The sequence below is a fragment of the Nansenia antarctica genome (genome assembly GCF_963989245.1).
Source record: "Nansenia antarctica genome assembly, chromosome: 6".
NCBI lineage: Eukaryota > Metazoa > Chordata > Actinopteri > Argentiniformes > Microstomatidae > Nansenia > Nansenia antarctica.
The window spans coordinates 37,436,459-37,460,589 of NC_137676.1; positions in this window are offsets into that span (position 1 = coordinate 37,436,459).

The window sequence follows — 24,131 nt, forward strand, 5'->3', positions numbered from 1 at the left end:
AGCAATGTTGTAAGTACGAAATATCAAGTGTTGGATTGGTAGCTTTATATATTAGTCGTCATTTGTTGGGAATATTATGTTTTTAGTTATTATTTTGTAGCTAGATTGTTAGGCCAAAAAACGGATTTTCTAGCTAACCACTGTTTGTTTACATCCTGTTGAAACATGTTTTGTGCTGTTTGTCTTGCAGTTTTTACCAGTTCAATATACCTGATTTGAAAAGCCACCCTACGCCTCTTTCTTTGATGGACTTTATTGACAAGGTTTAGCTTGATGTTAGAGAGAGAACATCACAGTAAAAAAACAGACTTTCACCATCTGATTTGGATAAGATGTCATCCCACGGAAGCAAGAGGTCGGTGGGGAGCAAAGATACAACGTCCTCCGGAAGTGTGGCCCGGGCCCGGGCCAAAGCAGAGGCGTTAAAGGTGAGAGCTGCATACGCAGCCCAGGAAGCAAAAATTAAAAATGGAAAAGGCTGTAATAAAGTTACAAACTCAGTTGGAAACTACTAGACTTGATACCGAGTTGGAAGTGCTTACATCCCAAAGAGAAGCAGAGGTAGCCATGGTAGAAGCACAAACCTTGGAAAATGCACAATCAATGTTATTAACGTCTGAAGTCAGGGAAGAAAAATCGGAAAAATCTGTATCTGAGAGGACAAAAATGGAACGCACACATAGCTATGTTCAAGATCAAATCGAGCTTAGGAGTACTTCTCCCTCACAACACTCATTGGCACAGCCTGTCGTTCACTCACTTGATAACAGATCACTCGACAGCTTTGTGACAGGGACATTACCAGGTAACCTACCTGTGGGACGCGTCACACAACAGTCTCAGCTCAACTACAATAAGCCAAATCCTGAGACACAATACACACATCCTGAAAGAATGTACTTACCTCCACCAAACCTACCTGATCCTCCTAAAGTTGAATTCCAGTCTGAGTTTGTAAAACCAACACCTACCTTAAATGTAAATACGCCATCATACGTTCCCCGACACACTCAGCCAGCTAGCACACCAAATCCAATAGAGACTCTAGCACAGTATTTGGTACGACGAGACCTTGTTAACTCAGGTCTGTACCAGTTTGACGATAAACCAGAAAATGATTGCGCATGGTACTCATCATTCATCAGCGCAACCAGTGAAGCTAGCCTGTCAGCAATACAAGAGTTGGATCTCATGACCAGATGGCTCGGAAAGGAATCTGGAGAACAGGTGAAACGCATAAGGTCAGTACATGTTAACAACCCCAGTCTCGCTTTAAGCAAAGCATGGGAGAGACTACGTGAGTGCTATGCAGCCCCCGAAATCATAGAGAAGTCCTTATTCCAGAGACTAGACGGCTTCCCCAGGATTTCATCCAAAGACCCCATAAAGCTACGCCAACTTGGGGACCTGCTTCAGGAGATCCAAGGAGCGAAGGAAAATGGATATCTCACCGGCCTTACTTATCTAGATACTTCCCGCGGAATTGGACCAATCGTGGAAAAGCTTTCATACCAGCTACAGGAGAAATGGTTGACATCGGGAACGCGGTACAAAGAGCAAAACGACGGCGCTTCCCCCACTTTCACTATTTCTGCAACTTTGTGAGCCAAGAAGCCAAAAGGCGAAACGACCCAAGCTTCATATACCAAAGCTGTTCCACCACCCAGACAAAACAAGACAGATACAACGGGAAGAGCGGCAACAAACCCATCCACGTGAACAAGACGGATGTCTCATCTCAAGTTGACCCCAACAAGAACTGTCCATTGCATGGCAATAGACCTCACCCTCTCAAGAAGTGCAAAACCTTCAGGAACAAATCCCTCGATGATCGAAAGGCTTTTCTCAAGGAGAAAGGAATATGCTTCAAATGCTGCTCTACAACTTCCCATCTTGCCAAAGACTGCGAGAGCGACGTAAAATGCTTGGAGTGCGACAGCACTAGACACGATGCGGCCATGCACCCCGGCCCATCGCCTCAAACAAACAACAAGGCTCCTCCACCGTCACAAGAGAACGGTGGGGAGGAAGAAGTGCAACCTAAAAAAACTGAAGTGGATGAAGCTGAGGTCAGCGACACTGAAGTCAGCGACATAGAGGTCAACACAAGCTGCACAGAAATATGCGGTCCAGGACAGTGATCGTTCATGCTCAAAGATTTGCTTAGCAAGGATCTATCCCAAAGGATAAAGCTATAAAAGCTTATGTAATGATGGACGACCAGAGCAACCGCTCTTTAGCCAGACCAGAGCTCTTCAAACTTTTCGGCATGGAGAGTGAAACCTTCCCATACCGTCTCAGAACATGCTCTGGCATCATAGAAACATCAGGAAAGAAGGCAGAAGGACTTCAGATGGAGTCACTGGATGGAAAAGTCCACATCTCTCTCCCAACACTCACTGAGTGTCCTGACATTCCAAACAATCGGAGTGAGATTCCGACCCCAAACGCAGTTCAGCACCAGCCTCATCTCCGTCATCTTACTCAACAAATTCCAGAACCGGACCCCAAAGCGGAGATACTCATCTTACTCTTTCTCATTCCTTCTTACTCTTCTTCTGTCCTATCCTCCCTACCCTCTGTCGAATCCTTCTCCCTTCTATCCACTGATGCGGCATCCTCAACCCTTCTGTCCGCTCTCACCTCATCCTTCGACACCCTCTGTCCACTAACCATGAAGCCAGCTCGATCCTCTCCTCGAGCTCCCTGGCTCTCTGAAACGCTACATGCTTGTAGACTAGAGCTCAGAGCAGCTGAGAGGAAATGGAGAAAAACTGGCCTTTCTGATGACCTTAACCTCTATCACTCTCTCCTTGCCAACTACGCCTCCTCGGCATCAGTTGCTAAAACATCCTACTATCATTCAAAAATACATTCTTCTGCCTCTAATCCTAGAAAACTGTTCTCCACTTTCTCTTCACTCCTTAATCCACCTCCTCCCCCTCCTCCTTCCTCCCTGTCCGCCGATGACTTTGTCACCTACTTTGAAAAAAAGGTGGACGACATCAGCAGCACCTTTCTCCCCCCACCGCTCCCTCCTCCCACTAACAATGCTAACACTGTTCCCACTAACAATGCTAACACCCCTTCCAAACTCTCCCCTCGACACTCGATCTCTGGATTGTCATCTTTTCCCCCCCTCTCCCCCGATGAGATTCTCACACTTATCACATCAAAGCGGGCAACCACATGCCCTCTTGACCCCATCCCCTCCCCCCTTCTCCAATCCATTTCCGCCGACATCCTTCCTTACCTTACCACCCTAATCAACTCCTCCCTATCCACTGGATCTGTCCCAGCGGCCTTCAAAATAGCCAGAGTCAAGCCTCTCCTCAAGAAACCTACCCTTGACCCATCATCTGTCCACAATTACAGACCGGTATCCCTTCTCTCTTTCCCTTCCAAAACCCTTGAACGCGCGGCATCTAAACAACTGATTGACTATCTCCGGAAGATGGATCACCTAGACCCCCACCAATCCGGCTTCAAGGCTGGCCATTCCACTGAGACTGCGCTCCTTGCTGTCACGGAAGCCCTCCACTCTGCCCAAGCTTCCTCCCTCTCCTCTGTTCTCATTCTCCTTGACCTGTCTGCTGCCTTCGACACAGTCAATCACCAGATCCTTCTCTCCATCCTCTCAGACCTGGGCATCTCTGGCACCGCACACTCCTGGTTTTCTTCCTACCTGGCGGGCCGCTCCTACCAGGTGACCTGGAGAGAATCGCTATCTTCTCCACGAACCCTCTCCACTGGAGTTCCCCAGGGTTCCGTCCTAGGGCCCCTACTCTTCTCCCTCTACACCAAGTCTCTTGGCTCGGTAATCTCTTCACATGGGCTCTCCTACCACAGCTACGCAGACGACACTCAACTCTTCCTGTCCTTCCCCCCGTCTGATGTACACGTGGCAACCCGTATCTCAGCATGTCTCGCTGACATTTCAACTTGGATGGCTGACCACCATCTCAAGCTCAATCTTAACAAGACTGAGCTCCTCTTCATCCCCGGGAAAGCCTGCCCTCTCCAGGACTTCTCCATCACAGTGGAGAACTCTACTGTAACCCCCTCCCTGACAGCCAAGAACCTTGGAGTGATCCTGGATAACCGACTATCCTGTGCGGAGAACATTGCAGCAACGGCTCGCTCCTGCAGATTCCTCCTCTACAACATCAGAAGGATACGACCATTCCTTACCAGAGAGGCAGCGCAACTCTTGATCCAGGCACTGGTCATCTCCCGCCTGGATTACTGCAATGCACTCCTGGCTGGGCTCCCCGCTTCAGCCATTAGACCTCTGCAGCTCATCCAGAATGCTGCTGCCCGGCTGGTATTCAACCTCCCCAAATACTCGCATGTCACCCCTCTCCTTCGCACCCTGCACTGGCTCCCGATAGCAGCTCGCATCAGATTCAAGACCCTGGTGCTTGCATACCAGGCAGCTAAAGGGACAGCCCCTGCCTACCTGAAGGAAATGGTAACCCCCCAAACCCCTGCCCGCTCACTCCGCTCCTCCACCTCGGCTGGCCGACTGGCCCCACCTCCTCTACACAGCAGTCGGGCTGCCCGATCACGTCTCTTCACAACACTGGCTCCCCGCTGGTGGAATGAGCTCCCCACGGCTGTCAGAACGGCAGAGTCACTACCCATCTTCCGTCGTAGACTGAAGACCCATCTCTTCAGGTTACATCTTAACTGCTCCTCCTGAGACATCTTCCGACCCTCACCACTACGTCTCCTAAAGACACCCGCTTTCCCCTCTACTGTGTCCCTAGAACTTCTATTGCCCCCCTTGTACTGTTTCTCAGTTTCTCCAGTAAAAAAATAAAATAAAAAAAATAAAAAGTATTTTAGTAGAAGGCGATAATAGGGAGAAGGTTTTTCCTTCTATCAGTGGCCCCGGGCCCGAGCTACTTTGGTGTTTCCCTCAACGATGTGCTCCTCAATGGGCCTGACCTCAATAATACCCTCCTCGGGGTCCTGCTACGTTTCCGGAAAGAGAAGGTCGCAATCCTGGCAGACATCCAGCAGATGTTCCATTGCTTCCCGGTGAATGAAGATCATCGCAACTACCTGCGTTTTTTGTGGTACAAGGACAACGACATCAACAAGGAAGTTATTGAGTATCGGATGAAGGTCCACGTTTTTGGCAACGGGCCTTCCCCTGCTATAGCCATCTACGGTCTGCGACGTGCCATCAGAGAAGGTGCTCGCAAGTATGGAGCTGACACCGTCAAGTTTGTGGAGAACCACTTCTACGTGGACGATGGACTGATATCCTTACCTACTGAGGCTGAGGCTATCAACCTTCTATACAGCGAACTCAGTCCTCACTCGCTGAATCAAACCTTCGTTTGCACAAGTTTGTGTCGAACCGGAAAACAGTCATGGAGTCATTCTCACCAGAAGACTGTGCTCAGGTGATCAAAGATTTGGATCTCAGTGGAGAAAACTCACCTACACAACGGAGCCTAGGGCTGCTCTGGGAGATCTCATCTGACACATTCACCTTCTCTGCATCAACTATGGACAAACCTTTCACCCGACGTGGAGTGCTCTCTGCTGTCAACAGTGTCTTCGACCCCCTGGGCCTGCTGGCTCCCGTCACGATCCAGGGAAGAGCCATCCTCAGAGAACTCACTTCTGAACAAGCAGACTGGGACGCTCCTCTCCCAGAAGACAAACTGGGTAGCTGGAAAAACTGGAAAGACTCGCTTCAAGACTTAAAACAGCTCCACATCCCACGTACATACACTGATTCCTCACTCTCCAAAGCTGTGAACACTGAGCTATGTGTGTTCACGGACGCCTCAACCAAGGCCATCGGCGCTGTGGCATATCTGAAAGCAGTGCAGGAAGACGGACACACCGAGGTGGGATTCGTTATGGGAAAAGCTAAACTGGCGCCCTTGTCCGAACCTACCATCCCTCGATTGGAGCTGTGTGCCGCTGTCTTGGGAGCAGAGATGGCAGATCTCATTCAAGATGAGATGGACCTGAAACTGGATGCTGTCCGCTTCTACACAGACAGCAAAGTAGTGCTCGGATACATCTGCAATGAGTCAAAAAGATTCTACACTTACGTCCACAACAGAGTTCAACGTATCCGACAGTCCTCAAAGCCCGCACAATGGCGGTACGTACATACAGAAGCAAACCCGGCAGACCATGCCTCATGTTCCTTACCTGCATCCCGACTGGCGCGATCCTCTTGGTTCACAGGACCCGCCTTCCTGCGTCGAAAACCTGCAGAGGAAACACAAACAAATGAGACGTTTGACTTGATTCAACCCGAAAAGGACAAAGAAATCAGACCACAGATACAAACCTGCGCTACCTACCTGGAACCAATACTTACCTCGGATCGCTTCCTACGATTCTCCACCTTCACTTCCCTGGTACGAGGAGTGGCACTCCTGATCCACATGGCAAGATCCTGCAAGAAAACGAATCAAAACGGAAAATGTAAAGGCTGGCATAGGTGTGACTCACCTCGGACTCCGGATGAACTAGCTCAAGCAACAGATGTCATCCTTAAATCAGCACAAAACACAGCCTTTCCAAAGGAACTGAAAGCCCTCCGGGACAACAAACCTATTCTCAAGAACAGCCCCTTGCAGAAGTTTAGCCCTATCTTGGAAGACGATCTCATTCGCGTTGGAGGACGTCTGAAACACGCTCAACTCCCAGCAGCAGAAAATAATCCTATCATTCTGCCAAAGGATGGCCACCTCTCTCTGCTGCTTACCCGTCATCACCATGAGCAGCTGAAACACCAAGGCCGTCACCTGACAGAAAGTGCAATCAGATCAAAAGGACTCTGGATCTTGGGAGGCAAGACACTTATCAACTCAGTTCTCCACAAGTGCATAACCTGCCGCAAGTTACGTGGAAAGCTGGAAGAACAACGCATGTCAGACCTTCCTCCGGAACGCCTCAAAACCTGCTCTCCTTTCACTTACGTTGGCCTTGACGTCTTTGGACCTTGGTCCGTGACTACAAGACGCACCAGAGGAGGACAGGCAGAGAGCAAGAGGTGGGCTATCATGTTCACCTGTATGAGCTTAAGAGCCGTTCATCTGGAAGTCATTGAGACTATGGATACTTCCAGCTGCATAAATGCTCTTCGACGCTTCTTCGCACTCAGAGGTCCAGCAAAACAGCTCCGTTCCGACTGTGGCACAAACTTCATCGGCGCCAGCAAGGAGCTCGGGATGGATAAGACTGTACAGGCGTACCTGAGTAACCAAGGTTGCAGCTGGATCTTCAACCCGCCACACGCCTCTCATATGGGAGGTTCATGGGAGCGTATGATCGGCGTCTCCAGAAGAATACTCGACGCAATGCTCCTGCAGCAAAACACTCGCCTTAATCATGAAGTACTGTGCACCTTAATGGCCGAGGTCTCGGCAATCACAAATGCACGACCACTCCTACCTGTATCTACGGATCCGGAGAGCCCCTTCATACTCTCACCATCCATGCTCCTCACACAGAAGTCAGGAGCTCCTCCCCCTCCTGGGGATTTTACAGAAAAGGACTTACACACAAAACAATGGAGACAAGTTCAGGCTCTGGCAAACCAGTTCTGGGCTCGCTGGAGTCGTGAATACTTACCTTCCTTGCAGCAGCGACCGAAATGGACAGCAACTCGAAGGGACCTTCAAGTTGACGATCTCGTTCTGCTCAGGGACAAGCAGATGGCCCGCAACTGCTGGCCTATGGCCAGGATCACAGCCACATTCCCTGGAAAAGATGGACATGTCAGGAAGGTTGAGGTGAAGACAACAGACCAAGGGACTGCCAAAACCTTTCTAAGACCTATTGCAGAACTCATTCTACTTCTGCCTAAAGATTGATCAAGAGACTTTGATATTACTCACCCTTAAATCCATAGTGACCATCAACAGGTCAGGCGGGGAGTGTGTTGTCCGGCAACACTTTCTGTATTTTCTTTAGAAAAAGTTAAAAGGTTCATATTTGATAAAAAACGATTTTGTATAGTTCATAAAGAGAAGTAAAGTTGATAAGATTTATTTGTTGCTAAAAACGAACTATTTACAACTGTTAACAATGTATATAAATATTTTAGTTAATATTTGATGTAGTGACATCACTTCCTGTTTACCGCAAATCTACTTCCGGTTTGGGAGATCGTTCTTTGCCAGAGAGAGACCGAGACGTTATGTTTGTTCTCCATTCATCATTCAACATCCATGTTCAGATTTACACAAAGCAATGTTGTAAGTACGAAATATCAAGTGTTGGATTGGTAGCTTTATATATTAGTCATCATTTGTTGGGAATATTATGTTTTTAGTTATTATTTTGTAGCTAGATTGTTAGGCCAAAAAACGGACTTTCTAGCTAACCACTGTTTGTTTACATCCTGTTGAAACATGTTTTGTGCTGTTTGTCTTGCAGTTTTTACCAGTTCAATATACCTGATTTGAAAAGCCACCCTACGCCTCTTTCTTTGATGGACTTTATTGACAAGGTTTAGCTTGATGTTAGAGAGAGAACATCACAGTACTCAACGACATCACTTCTGCGTTGGATGCTAAGCAGCACTGTGCGGCAATATTTATTGATTTGGCAAAGACTTTTGACACCGTTGACCATCCCACTCTACTGAACAGACTGAGCAGCATCGGGGTTACTAACCACTCACTAAACTGGTTTTCTCACTACCTCTCTCACCGGGTGCAACGTGTGAGGTTTGAAAACCTTCTCTCTCACCCTCTCCCAGTCACCAAGGGTGTCCCTCAAGGTTCCATACTTGGTCCCACTCTGTTCTCTATATACATCAACAATATCCCCCTGGCTGCTGGAAATTCACTCATTCACTTATGCTGACGACACTATTCTCTATGCCACTGGTCCCTCCCCTGACACTGTACTAACAACTCTCCAGGATAGCTTCCTCCAGATGCAACAGGCCTTCACCCACCTCAAACTGTCCCTTAACACTTCCAAGACCAAGGTCATGTGGTTCAACCGTAAAGGCACCACACACACCCCAGCCCCCATCATTACCACCTGTGAGGGAGCTATCCTGGAGCAGGTCACGGTGTATAAATACCTGGGAATTTGGTTAGACAGCTCACTATCTTTCTCACACCACATCTCAAAACTACAGACCAAGATTAAGGCCAAACTTGGCTTTCTCTATAGAAACCGCCACTCCTTCACTTCATCCGCTAAACGCACCCTCATTCAAATGACCATTCTCCCCATGCTTGACTACGGCGATACAATCTACAGGTCTGCATGCAAAGGTACACTCTCCACGCTCGACACACTGTATCACTCCGCCATCCGGTTCGCCACTAACGCCCCCTACAGTACCCACCACTGCACTCTTTACTCCCTGGTCAACTGGCCCTCCCTTCACACCCGCCGTCACATGCACTGGCTCACCCTCATCTGTAAAACCCTCCTCCACCGATCACCCCCCTATCTGTGTCACCTGCTTCACCCTCTGCCTGTCACTCGCAACACCCGATCCTCATTCCACATCCAACAAAAAATTCTCAAATCCATCACTTCCCTTGGCCGTGCATTATTCCAGTTTGCTGCCCCCTCTGACTGGAATGCTCTGCAAAAAACCCTCAAACTGGACAAACGCATCTCCCTCTCTGCCTTCAGACTCACTATTTCAGACACCCTCACTGATTCCTGCACATGCTTCTCTTCTCTGTTGGGCAGCACTTGTATCACTTCCATTACACACCCCCTCTGTCCACCTGCACTTGTTTTTATGCCCCCATGCGCTCATGTCTGCTCATGCTCTGCTTTTAAGCTTTTCTGTGTTAATGTTAATGCTGTTTTCTAATGTTGTTGGCCTGTTTCGTAAGTGCTTATTGCTGTTGTTGTATTTGGTGGCTGTGTCTCAGTGGTTATTGTTGTACCGTATTTATGTTTGCTTGACTGTGTCTCAGTGTGTATTGTTGTATTGGTTTGTTTACTGGCTGTCTTAGTGTCTATGTTGTATTGCTGTGTTGATTGGTCGTGTCTCAGCGCTTATTGTTGTATTATTGTCTTTTTCCTGACTGTGTATCAGTGCTTATTGCTGTATTGTTGTGTTTGCTTGGCTGCGTCCCAGTGCGTTTTGTTGTATTGTATTGTTTTGTGTTGCCTGTCTGCATTTTGTGCTTACTGTTGTATTCTAGTCTTAATGTCCGTTAGTGCTTTTGTTGTATTGTTTGTGTTACATGCATGTGTTTAATGCTTATTGATGTTTTGTGGCATCTCATTTAATTGTCGATTTAATTGTGGTTTTAAGTGCTTTGTTTGTAAAACATGTTTTATCTTTCAGCCCTCCTCCCCTTTCCCCTTATGAGGCAGGACGGCATTGTAAATAAGAATTTTGTTCTTAATTGTCTCACCTGGTAAAATAAAGGTAAAATAAAATAAATAAATGTCATCGCAGAGTACAAGTACAATACAACGAAATGCAGTTTAGCAGGGGAAGCGCAATAGTTCAGGGAGTGGGCGGGGGGGGATTGTTTATCAGAGTGATAGCTCTGTGAAGAAGCTGCTCTGCTGGTACGAGACCTGAGGATCCTGTACTTCCTGAGTCTCTTTGAAGGTCGGGGGTCAAACATTCCATGGTTGGAGTGGGAGGTGTCCTTCATGATGTTTTCCGCCCTCCGTCGACACCGGGTTGCCTGGAGGGACTCGATGGAAGGGAATTTGGTGCCAACGATGTGCTGGGCGGTTTTCACTACCCGTTGCAGGGCATTCCAGTCGGACACAGTGCAGTTGCTGTACCACACTGTGATGCAGTTGGTGAGGATGCTCTCAATGGTGCAGTGGTAGAAGTTGGTCAGGATCCTGGTAGACAGCTGGACTTTCTTCAGTCTCCTTAGGAAGTATAGACGCTGCACCTTTTTGACGAAGGAAGAGGTGTTAAGGGTCCAAGAGAGGTCCTCGGAGATGTGGAGTGGACCCCCAGTTTGGTGACCAGCTTGGAGGGGATGATTGAGTTGAATGCTGAGCTGAAGTCAATGAACAGTATCCTGGCGTAGGTGTTGCTTGTGTCAAAGTGGGTCAGGGTGGAGTGGAGATGGTGTCCTCCATAGACCTGTTCTTGCAGTAGGCGTACTGCTGGGGGTCTAGTCCGGGGGGAAGCTGGGTTTTTACATGGACCTGGAGCGCCTTCTCGAAGACCTTCATGGGGTCGGACGTGAGTGCAACAGGGCGGAAGTCCTTCAAGTTCACTGCAGAGTTCTTTGGCACAGGCACGGTGGTTGTTGCCTTGCCAACCATTGACATGGATGTTGAAACCTTAACAAGACTGTGCTTCTCTTCCTCCCTGTAAAAGCCTGCCCTCTCCAAGACCTCTCCATCACAGTAGAGAATTTTACGGTGTCCTCCTCCCAGACAGCCAAGAACCTTGGGATGTTCCTCGACAACCACTTATCCTGTGCGGCTCATCACAGCAACAGCACGCTCCTACAGATTCTTCCTCTACAACATCAGAAGGATATGTCCATTCCTCACCAGAGAAGCAGCTCAACTCTTAGTCCAGACACTGGTCATCTCCTGCCTTGACTATTGCAACACACTCTTGGCCGGGCTCCCCGCCTCTCCCATCAGACCTCTGCAGCTCATTCAGAATGCTGCCGCCCGTCTGGTGTTCAACCTCCCCAAATTCTCCCATGTTACCCCTCTCCTTCGCACCCTTCACTGGCTCCCAGTAGCAGCTTGCATCAGATTCAAGACCCTGGTGCTTGCCTACCAGGCAGCAAAGGGAACTGCCCCCTCCTACAGGTTAACAACCTGCTGCTGAACAAGTCAAAGACCCAGGAAATCATCGTGGACTTCAGGAGGAAAAAGTCCGAGATCCAGCCCCTGCTCATCGACGGAGAGAGCGTGGAGAGAGTCTCAACCCTCCGATTCCTGGGGGTGCACATACAGGATGACCTGTCCTGGAAGGACAACACAACAGCCACCATCAAGAAGGCACAACAGCGGCTCTACATCCTGAGAGTCCTCAGGAAGGAACACAGCAAGCAGGAGATACTGGTGACTGTTTGGCTAATCCATGGGAGGGTTCATTTGGGGGTTATTTTATTTGTTGATTGTGATTGGTTAAAAGTATGCATGAGTGGAGTGATTGGTTAGATAGAAATGGGGGCGGGCTTAATGAGTGTGATCTGAGAGACAGGGGAGAAGGGAGATCAGTTGTATAGAGAGATGGGAGTTGGTAAGTTGAGTTCTGTATGATTGTGTAGTTTGTTAAATCTTTTCTGTTAGTTTGTTCACTGTTAATTATTTACATGTACTAATATCAATGTGTTGTGTTCAGTTTTACAATCTGTTTAATAGAGGAAGAAGGAAATCAAACCGAATTGTGTCAGATCTCATCATTTCACCCGTACTGCCGGAGCAAGCAGAAAATTCACCATTCAGCTAACTAGAGGGAGAGCTGAACAATTGTAAAACACCCGCTGACGACCGCAGGAGGACGGACCGTCAGTTAGCTAAGGAATACAAGCCCGGTTGGACGCAACAGAAGCTCCGGGAGGACAAGGATCCATTCACCGGAGACAAGAGCAAGCTAAAGCCTGGTCAGGTTAGTGACGCAGCCGCCAGCTGGCAACGGAGCCGCGGCGCCCGCAACTGTAGCTAACTAGCCACTTGCTAGCCAGCGTAGCATTAGCAAACTAAGCTAGCGTTAGCCCTGTTGTCGCAATAGCGCAGCAGGCACGCGGTAGAGCTTATAGCACTCAAAGCTACAGCTAACTAGGCCGGCAACGGAGCCGTGGCGCCCGCGACCGTAGCTAACTAGCCACTTGCTAGCCAGCGTAGCATTAGCAAACTAAGCTAGCGTTAGCCTTGTTGTCGCAATAGCGCAGCAGGCACGCGGTAGAGCTTATAGCACTCAAAGCTACAGCTAACTAGGCCGGCAACGGAGCCGTGGCGCCCGCAACTGTAGCTAGCTAGCCACTTGCTAGCTAGCGGAGCATTAGCCAACTAAGCTAGCGTTAGCCCTGTTGTCGCAATAGCGCACAGGCACGCGGTAGAGCTTATAGCACTCAAAGCTACAGCTAGCTAGGCAGGCAAGGAGTGAAACAATCCACGGCTAGCTTCAACTGGTTAACCCAACTGCAAGAATCCACAGCCAGCTAGGCTAACCTACAAGACCCACCAAGAAAGGAATTGCGAGCTAATAGCAGCTACCCAGAGAGCTACCCACACCCAGCACTCTTCTCTGTGACTCTATTGACTGTTTGCATTAAAATAGGTTTGTGTGTACCTGGGTATTAAGTCGTCGGGGGGAGGAAAATCCTCTCCCACTTTATTATTTTATTTTTAGCAGTATCCCTGGGATGACCCCACGGTGAACCTGGTTCCGCTGCCGAAGACTAGTTAAGGAAGTGCAGGGACCAGCGCAAATCAGCTCAGGGAGTCAGAGAGGGCTGAAGATATAAGATAGAAAGACGAAACAGGTACACACAAGTTATTTCTGAGTCACAGGCAGAATGGAGGCACTAAAGACCGAAAGGGAAAAGTTGGCAGTCACTTTTGAGAGAGGATATCGCCACATCATCAGGTCAGTGGCATTGATGGGCGAAGATGACATGAAACGCGAGTGGATAGCGCTCCTGTCAAATGCCAAAGACCTAAACTCTGCAGACGACAATTATGAGGAAGGTTTGAAGGCCAAAGCAAGTCAGGAACCTGAGACAGGTAACAGTCAGCTTCTTCAAGACATCACCAATGCCGCTGAGGAGAGAGCTCAGAAGGTTGAACAGGTCGGTCACGTCTTAAAGGCCAACATGTGGACAAGGTTCGCGGGAGTCGAACTTTCATCCACAATTAGACGAGCAGAAAGGAGTCACGAAGGCGCGAAGAGGATCAGTCTAGAGGAGGCAACCCACGACGTTTGTAAAGAACGAAGCACACTCACAGATAACCTCATCATCAAAGCGCGAAGTCTGCTATCAAGCTGGGGGGAGTGGATCCCTGTAGTTGAGGCGTGCAACACGAGAAAGTCACTAGAGGAGCTGGAGGACAAAAGGGATGAACTTTGGGAAACGTTTGTGACTGAATTTGGAAGAGTTGAGAAGGAGAATACTGACAAAATGGCCGACAAGGCCGCCGCAGCAAAGCAAATGGCCACCGACGCTCTCGCCGAAGATGAGAGGAAAAGGGCCGACGTTCTCGCCGAAGAAGAGGCCAAAGATCGAGCGACAAATAGAGAAAGGGCCGACGCTCTCGCCGAAGATGAGAGGAAAAGGGCCGACGCTCTCGCCGAAGATGAGAGGAAAAGGGCCGACGCTCTCGCCGAAGATGAGAGGAAAAGGGCCGACGCTCTCGCCGAAGATGAGAGGAAAAGGGCCGACGCTCTCGCCGAAGATGAGAGGAAAAGGGCCGACGTTCTCGCCGAAGAAGAGGCCAAAGATCGAGCGACAAATAGAGAAAATAAAGAAGCCATTGCCAAGCTGGAAAGGAAAGCCGCTGAGGCAAGACTGAAGTCAGCTGATAGCGTGGCCGAGTTTGAGAAGGAGACAGCGAAGGTGAAATTGGGGGCCGAAGAAGAGATCGCTGAGGCAAGGCAGAAGGCGGCCGTGATTGAGTTGAAGGCAGCAGAAATAGCCGCTCAAGAGCGCGCCAAACTACTGGAGGCTCAGCGGGAAGCATGGGAACAAGCCCGGGAGGCAGGGCTGGAGAGCGCCACGTATGGAGGCAACCGCACTGGAGCCATCTCCAAGATCAAACTCCCTCCAACAAGGCTGCCCGTGTTCAGCGGGTGTATGAGAGATTTTCATCGCTGGCGGAAAGAGTGGGAAAGCCTGCAGCAGCAGGGAGACCCATCGGGATCACCAGAGGTGAAGAAACTCCACCTCCTCGAGAGCATAGACCGAAGGGTTTTCGAGGAGCTAAAACTCTCGAGCTACCGCTCAGCGGAGGACGTATTCAAAGCCTTGGAGAATCGGTTTGGAGACAAGGCAACCATCGCGCTGCAAATTATTGAGGAATTGGAAAGAATACCAGCGGTAAAAGGAAACCAGCCGAGGAAAGCGATCGACCTTATTCAGGCAGTGGAAAGAGCCCTCATGGACCTGACAGACTTAGGAGAAGTGGGCGCTATGAAGAACCCACTTGTACTTAAAGCCATCGAGAGCAAACTGCCAGACCGCGTGCAGGAAGGCTGGATTACCTTTGTAACCGAACCCGTAAACCAAGTCGCCCCAGACAAGCGGTTCGATGCTCTTCTTCTGTTTCTAAAAAGGCAGGAAGTAATCCTCGAGGGGATGGCTCGAATCCGAGGCCCCACAGAGACCTCTGGGGGAACACCGGAGAGGCCAGTCAGATGGGAGAAGAGGGCATTCACGAGGGCCACGGAGAAAGACTCACCGGTAGATGAAGAAGAGGAAGAACATCGAGGTGAAACCAGAGTCACGGGCAGAAACTCGGAAAGAAGAGAAGAGTGTGACATCTGTGGAAGCGATCAGCACGGTGGCAAAATATTCTTCTGCCGTAAGTTCAAGAGTCTCAGCCTGGCAGAGAAGCGAGCCATAGCAAAGCAAAGCAAAGCCTGTCAGAAATGTTTGGGCATGCACGGCGCCGACGGAGAGTGTAGTAACCGGTACCTGTGCAGAATGTGCAAGCAGAATGAAGGAGGGGCGAGTCATCACTACCTTCTGTGCCCCAAATGGAGTGAGGGGAAGAGGACAGGGCCAGGGTTCTCTGACAAGCAACGAGAATTCCTGGATTCTTTGGGACTCAACCCTGAGCAGGAGAGGAGGGCGAAGGCATTCACCAGTAAGGCTTCGATGACGCTGAGCACGGGGGCAGAAGGCGGAAGTCTCTTCGCAGAGAATGGGCCAGAGGAACAGTACTAATGATGATATTGACAGTCAAAACAGAAGCAGGATATGCCCTGGGAACTCTCATAGACCTCGCCTCCGACACAAATTATATCACCAACCGGGCCGCCGATCGGCTCCAACTGGAGCGGAAGCAAGTAACACTGACTGTGCATGGAGTCGGTGGAATGAAGGTCAAGGTCAAGACTAATAAGTACCTGCTAAAGGTCAGGGCGTGGAGCAACAACAGATGGAGTCCCCACGAGATGGTATGCTACGGGCTCGACACAATCGCTCGTGCAGACAAGGTCATCAGTCCAGAGCGACTCTGTAAGTTTTTCCCTGGGGTCGAGAAGAAAGAGCTGGTCCGACCTGAGGAAATCGAGCTCTTGATCAGCCACCGAGAGGGACGACTTGCTCCGCAGTGGATAAGAAGGACGGGAAATTTAGTGCTGTGGGACGGGCCTCTGGGGAAGACCGTGGGAGGAACGCACCCAGACCTGTTTGAAAGTTGGGAAAAATCCGCACACAACTCCCAGACGCACTTTGCGCATTCTCTGAGAACGGAGGCAGTACGATTTGAGGAGATCCCCTGCAAGACGCTCAGCGCCAAAGAAGAGGATGGAGACCAGAAGCCGCAAGGTCATGAAAGGACCGGGAGAACAGCTGCAAGCAGCAAAGAGGTCCTCGAGTGGTGGAGCTGGGATAGCATCGGCGCCGCGTGCGAGCCAAAATGCGGAGGGTGTCGTTGCGGAAATTGTCAACCAGGCGGGAAAGAGATGACTCTCGCAGAGGAAAAGGAGGTCGAAATCATCAAAAGGGGCTTGACTTACGTAATGTCTGATGACCACAGCGACCTGCCGCACTGGGACACAGAATACCCGTGGACTGAGGACCCCAGCTCGCTCCCGAACAACAGAGGAGCGGTAGAGGCTACATTCCGGAGGACCGAGAAGCGATTGGAGAGGGACCCAGTATGGAAAGCGGCATACGCGGCGCAGGTGCATGAGATGATCCAGAGAGGGGCTGCGGTCGAGTTAAACGAGGAAACGATCAGTAAGTGGGACGGACCTGTGTGGTACGTAAGCCATCAGATCGCTCCAAACCCCCACTCTGCCTCCACACCGGTGCGGCTCGTGTGGAATAGCAGCCAGGAGTTTCGGGGAACCAGCTTAAACAGCATTCTGCTGAAAGGCCCGGACGTTCTGAACCCCATCCGTGCGGTCTTGTTGAGATTCCGGACCGGAGAGCATGCAGCCATCGGGGATATTAGGAAAATGTACAACTCTGTTTGGTTGCGAGAAAGGGAAGTCCACCTCCACCGCTTTCTATGGAGGGACACGGCGGAAGAAAAGATCAAAACCTACGCAATTACCCGCGTCAACATCGGGGACAAGCCAGCCGGATGCATCGCCCAGCTGGCCATGAGGGAGACGGCAAGGCTGCCAGAGTTCGCCCACCTAAAGGAAGAGCGGAGAGCGCTTGAGGAGGACACCTATGTAGACGACATCCTAACGTCTCATAACGACAGAAGAAAGCTGAAGAGCATCACGGAGGGAATCGAGAGGATACTCAGCGCTGGAGGTTTCGCTCTAAAGCCATGGACCCAGTCGGGTCAAAGTGGGAGGAGCAAAGAAAGCCAGCCTGAAGAAACGAAGGCCAATATGGAGCCGGAATCAGAGGTGTTAGTGCTGCCTAATCAGCTGAGCGAGGAAGACAACAAAGCGCTTGGAGTCGGGTACCATGCAGAAGGGGATAAGTTGTTCCTTATGGTTTCCATCAACTTCTCCAAAAGGAAACTGAAGGTGAGGACAGAAACAAATCTCTCAGAGGAAGAAGTTGAGGAAGGAACGCCGAGCCCCCTAACGAGAAGGGAGCTATTGAGCCAGGTGGCGGGCCTGTATGATCCCGTGGGTTTGGCCACCCCGGTGAAGGAAAAAGGTGCCATCCTGGTCAGAAGGGCCTTTCAGGAGATGGGAAAATCCGGCATCAGACAGAACACATGGGACAACCCACTCCCCCTTGAGCTCCGAGCCGACGCAATCAGGCTCTTCAAAGAGTATGCGAGACTTGGAAAAGTCAGATTCGAGAGGAGCCTAACCCCGCCTGGATGGGAAGGAAGGCCATGGGGCATCACCTTCTCGGACGGGAGTGATAATGCGTTCGGTGCCGTCCTCTACCTGAGGTGGAAAACATCCAGGGGAGTGGCTGTAAGGCTGGTCGAGTCAAAGGCCAAATTGACGCCGATAACTCAGAAAGGGGATGTCGTTAAATCCGAACTGTGTGGGGCCGTAATCGCATCCAGGCTTAAGGGCTTCTGGGAGAAGCAAGGTCGACTGGGTGTGGAGAGATGGTTTCATTTCGCGGACAGCCAGACCGTCCTGGGGGCCATTCAAAGGGAAAGCTACGGCTACCAAACATTCTACGCGAATAGGATCGGAGAGATCCAAAGGGCTGGACCAACTGACGACTGGTGGTGGATCCCCGGAGACCTAAATGTCGCGGATCTCGTCACACGAGGCTGCCCGCCGGAAAGCTTGGGAGAAGGCTCGACCTGGCAGAACGGTCCGGAGTTCCTGGCGTGGGCAGTGGAGAAGTGGCCCGTGAAATCCGCGGCAGACGTGGCTGCAAGTGCTCGAGACAGCGTGATCAAGCTGCAACGGAAAGCGTTCACTGCAGCTGTAACACGCGCTCAGGCGAGGAAGGGGCTGGACCCGAAATGCACCATTGAGGAGGAAGCAAATGCGAAGGGGACATCCACACCGGTTGGGAGTTCCAGGGACCCCGAGCATGAGAGGGAGAGGCTCTGGGGCGCTGCTCTCATGGACCTGATTGAGCCAGAACGCTTCAGCGAAATAGGCAGGCTCATTCGGGTAGTTGGGTGGGTCCGGCGAGCTGTTAGGCAGTGGTTGGTTTGCAGGAGGGCTCCAGAAGACGCAAAGTGGGAGGCTACTCGCCAGAGGGAGACAAGAAGCGGAGTTAGCCTCGGCGTCCAGGAGCTAAACGCAGCTTTCCGCGACCTGTGTCTGGCTGCACAGGATGGAATAGAATTTCCGAAAACGACTTGGGACAGACTGGTAGTTAAGAAGGTCGAAGGGTCGGGGCTGCTGGTGTGTTCCGGAAGAATCCAGGAGGCGAAGGAGGTGGGAATCCCACTTGTCCCCTACACTGCATGGATCAGCACTCTGTTGGCAAGGGAGGCCCATAAGGCGAACCACGAGGGGTTGGCTGGCACCCTATTGAAGATGCGCAAGAAGGCGTGGGTGATTCAGGGTCAGCGGGCTGCGTGGAAGGTAGTCAACGCGTGCGTCCCCTGCAGGAAAGACAGGGCCAAGCGGTGCCAGCAGATGATGAGCGACCTTCCGCGGGAGCGCACCGAACCTGCTGCCCCATTCGAGTACACCTCTGTGGACCTATTCGGCCCCTACGAAGTCATTGACGTCGTCAAGAGAAGGACAAAGTTAAAGGTCTGGGGAGTCGTCTTCTCCTGCATGGCCTCCAGAGCCGTCCACGCTGACGTGGTGGAGAGTCTGTCAACGGAGTGTTTCCTAAAAACGTACTTCCGTTTTACAGCTGTTAGGGGTCACCCGAGGAAGATGTGGTCAGATCAGGGGACAAATTTTGTCGGTGCTCAACCAGCTCTGAAAGCGCTGTATGACCAACTCGGCAAGGTGGACAGGAAGACTGTGGAGGACAGGACCGCTCGACACGGCACGGAATGGGCGTGGGTTTTCCATCCTGCTGACGCACCCCATCGGAATGGAGCGGCGGAGGCGTCAGTTCGACTGCTCAAGCGGGCGCTGAGAAATGTCGGGAGGCTTGGAAACCTCACCTGCTTGGAGTTCTTCCTGGCAGCCGATTTAGTGAACGAGAGGCCAATCGGCGCCAAGCTCCAAGTGCGAGATGATGCGGTCGAGGTGGTGACGCCCAACACGCTGCTTCGAGGTAGAGCTGGAGATCCGGGGACTCTTGATCTGGATGAGTACCCGTTTGTGAAGCTGAGGGCCATCCAGGAAGAGGTGGGACGGTTTTGGCGACAGTGGAGTCAACTGGCTGGGCCCGGGCTTTTCATCCGCACCAAGTGGCACAGAGAAGCCCGAAATGTGGCCGTGGGAGACGTGGTCTGGTTGGCTGACCAAAATGCCCTAAGGGGGCAATTCCGCCTGGGGCGGGTTGTGGAAGCGAGGCCAGACGAAAAGGGGCTGGTTCGGGACGTAAGAGTGAGGGTTTGCCTAAGCCAGCCTGCTCTAGGAGTGGGGGCTTCAGGACGAAGAAGGAACGAAGGCCGCGATCTCTTCCCAACGCTCGACCGAGACGTCAGGCGGGTGGTCGTGCTGCTTCCCGTGGAGGAGCAGTAAAAATGACTGTATTGAAGAGAGGGAAAGTTGTGGTCCATTTAGTTATAAAGGACCAATGGACCAAGTGGGAGGTGTTTGGCTAATCCATGGGAGGGTTCATTTGGGGGTTATTTTATTTGTTGATTGTGATTGGTTAAAAGTATGCATGAGTGGAGTGATTGGTTAGATAGAAATGGGGGCGGGCTTAATGAGTGTGATCTGAGAGACAGGGGAGAAGGGAGATCAGTTGTATAGAGAGATGGGAGTTGGTAAGTTGAGTTCTGTATGATTGTGTAGTTTGTTAAATCTTTTCTGTTAGTTTGTTCACTGTTAATTATTTACATGTACTAATATCAATGTGTTGTGTTCAGTTTTACAATCTGTTTAATAGAGGAAGAAGGAAATCAAACCGAATTGTGTCAGATCTCATCATTTCACCCGTACTGCCGGAGCAAGCAGAAAATTCACCATTCAGCTAACTAGAGGGAGAGCTGAACAGTGACCTTCTACCGCGGCGCAGTGGAGAGCATCCTCACCTACGGCATCTGCAACTGGTTCTCCAGCTGCACAACCGCGGAGAGAAATGCGCTACAGAGAGTCGTGAGAACAGCCCAGAAGATCACCGGCGCCCCCCTCCCCTCTCTGGAAGAGCTGTACAACACACGCTGTCTCAGGAAGGCCTCCAAGATCTCCAGAGACCCAACCCACCCTGGGTATGAACACTTTACCCGGCTGCCCTCGAAAAGGCGGTACAGGACCATGGCCGCAAGGACAAACAGACTGAAGAACAGCTTCTACCCCAGGAGACCTAGATTCTGGGCCCTGGACAGTCTGGACGGATTGATGGCAGCTGCTGGACTGAAAAAATCAGGTGTAGTGATGAGGCACAAATATGTACATTTCAAGCCTGCAAACTGCGACACTTTAAATGAATGTGCAATAACACTATGTGCAATATGACAACCCTAGTCGTCTATCTGTACAGTATAGTATAGTGGATAGTGTACATAGCCTTTATTTATGTAAACCAGCTCCTTCCCTTCTTGTGTTTTTTTTTCTTTTTTTTTTTCTTTCCTAACACCAGGGGAGCCACCCCTCCTAAATTTCGTTGTTTGGTACCTGTACTATAGCAATGACAATAAAGACCATTCATTCATTCATTCCTACATGCAAGCAATGGTCAGCCCCCGTTGCCCGTTCACTCCGCTCTTCCACCTCTGCTGGCCGACTGGCACCACCGCCTCTACAGGGATGCAGTAGTCGCGCTACCCAGTCATGACTTTTCACCATCATGGCACCCCGCTGGTGGAATGAGCTTCCCACTGCAGGACTGCAGAGTCACTCCCTATCTTCCGCCGTAGACTGAAGACCCATCTCTTCATGCTACTTCTTAACTGTCCCTCCTGAAACCTCTCTGTTCCCTCTACCCCCTCTGTAGAGTTTCTCTACTGTATACAAATAAAAAAAAACATAATTCTTCCTTCCTCTGGCATTTTTGACTGCTACTGGTCTAGATTAGATTACTTTTTATTGCGATGACTGATGGATAGATGATTCACTTACTTGAATATGACAAATGTTATTGTTGCAAGTCACTTTGGATAAAGGCATTTGCTTAATGCCAAAAATTTAAATGTAACTTGCCACACATACACACACATTTTTCATGGATACTGCTATCATTACCAGGTCCAAGCAACGACGGCCTCCCATGGTGTTTAACACACTAGTGAAAATCTGTGTGTGTGTGTGTGTGTGTGTGTGTGTGTGTGTGTTTGTGTATGTTACCCATCAGCAGTAACACAGAGAGCAGGGAGGAGATGCAAAAAAGGCAAACATCCGCATGATAACTTCTCCTTTATTGAAATGTTCCCACATGGATTCCATAGAATAAGAATACAACAGATTTCTTGATCATTTTGGTGAACCTGTTTTTTGTCCATAGTCATAACCATTGTCATCAACATCATCATCAATGCTAAATATATATCATATACAAGAAATACAGCACAACCCAAAGGCATTGAGAGTATCACAAGACATATCAAACATCACTAACAACACAGTATTTGAACAGCATATTTATAAAAGAGGGAGGAAAGTGGGACAGAGCAGAGAGAGAGTGTGAAAGAGACAGAGAGAGGTGGAGAGATGAGGGCGAGGGAGCCGGAAGCTTCCCCAAAGCTTGTATCTTTGTATCTTTAAGAATTGTCATTCTTCTAACATGATGGTCATTTCTTAGCAAGCTTTATGTGTGGACTTCAAAACATGCGTTGATATGTAGAGGTTCATCACAACAGCCTCTAAGGAAGTAGTAAAGGTAAATACTAGGTACTGGGAAATGATGACTGTCTCCTTTAGAGAAGTGGATCGAGGTGCACGATGCTAGAGAAATGCCAATTCGAGCATGTGACATGTAACTCAATGTGCTTTTCTGGACTCACACTATATGCTAGATTGAATAAAACATGTTTCAATGATCATATAAAAAAGCCTCTATTACCAACAGGCAATCTCGCTCAGTTCTATCAAGGTTTTCTATGATAGAGGTATTATAGCAGCAAAAACATTTCAAAATCTACTGAAGATGTACTGTGCAGTTGAAATGCATATTTAAGTTGTTTTAAATGTTAATGGGTCTGTACGATGGTACGTTTGGCCCCATGTTATTTGGATAGTCTCCTATAAATGGTTTACAGAGGCTCCAAATATGATTGGTTAATAATATTGGTTAATATAAGCCATCTATAGAGGACTTTCCAAATAAGATATTACCATATGTTATATTGTGTCAGTCAACTAAATGTCTCTAGATGCCGTGTCAAACTAATTTTGAATCCTACGCACATTCACACCGATGACACCTTATCAAATGTTCAAACTCTGCCAAAAACATTTCACTTTAACCTTGTATCTAAAGGGATGCTCAAGGTATGTCAGAGAAAGAACAAGAGAGGAGGGAGGGAGAGAGTGTAAGAGGGCAGGAGGAAGAGAGAAAGAGAAATAGAGAGACAGTGAAAGAGAGAGAGAGTAGTGAAACAGACACATTTACATGTACGTATCTACAAAAACACAATCTCATCACACAGTTGATTATCTCTGTCTAGGTCCCACCTTACACAAACAAAACTCCTAGCCAAAATATTACTATCATCATAACCCACTTGCATAAAACACAAATTGCACACTACAATATAACTGTGAAGGGCATAGTACAAGGGATTATTCAAATGTTACCATGCTCGTTTATTGTTCCCTGTAGTTATACTTTACTATAATGCCTGTACTTTCTATTAGTAATAGTTAAAGTAAAATAAAGTTCTTCGCTTAAGAGAAGAAAAATATCAAGGATTCTTTACATCTCTTTTTACTAGCCTATTTTATGTATTTCCATGCCCAGCGTTGCATAACACCGTTTGTGCATTCTTATATATATGGTCCATCTCTTTAATCCGATCTTTCTTCTGTATATTCAATCCCACCATCGCCAAAATAAATAGAAAAATAACATAACAAACAAGCAGATGAGGAAATGAAATATGTACCTAAACATAAATGTGCAAACTGTTGAGGAGCAATTTGTGTTTGGCAGAATTATTGTTACAATATCACTAAGCTCAAAACTGAACAGTAGAATAGTTTTTGATACATAACAATACGAAATATTTGTCTATATATTTGTTCATAGTGATATCTATACAGCACAAACAAATACATTCTCTCAAGTTTTTTAAATATTATTTACTATTATCAACATGATCCATTTTTAGATTTTTGCAAGGATAATTAAATGTTATATCTTTTAAATATTTTGGTACTGTATTCAAGTTTTTCTTCATTTACTCTTTACTCTCTTTTTTCAGTTACACACCACAATAACTAACATCTAATAGCCGTCCCCCTCCCTATCCATCTTTGTGTTTCTGTAAGTCCCCACCCCTTCCCTACCCCCCCTCCCTTTTTAGATCAGCACACAGAT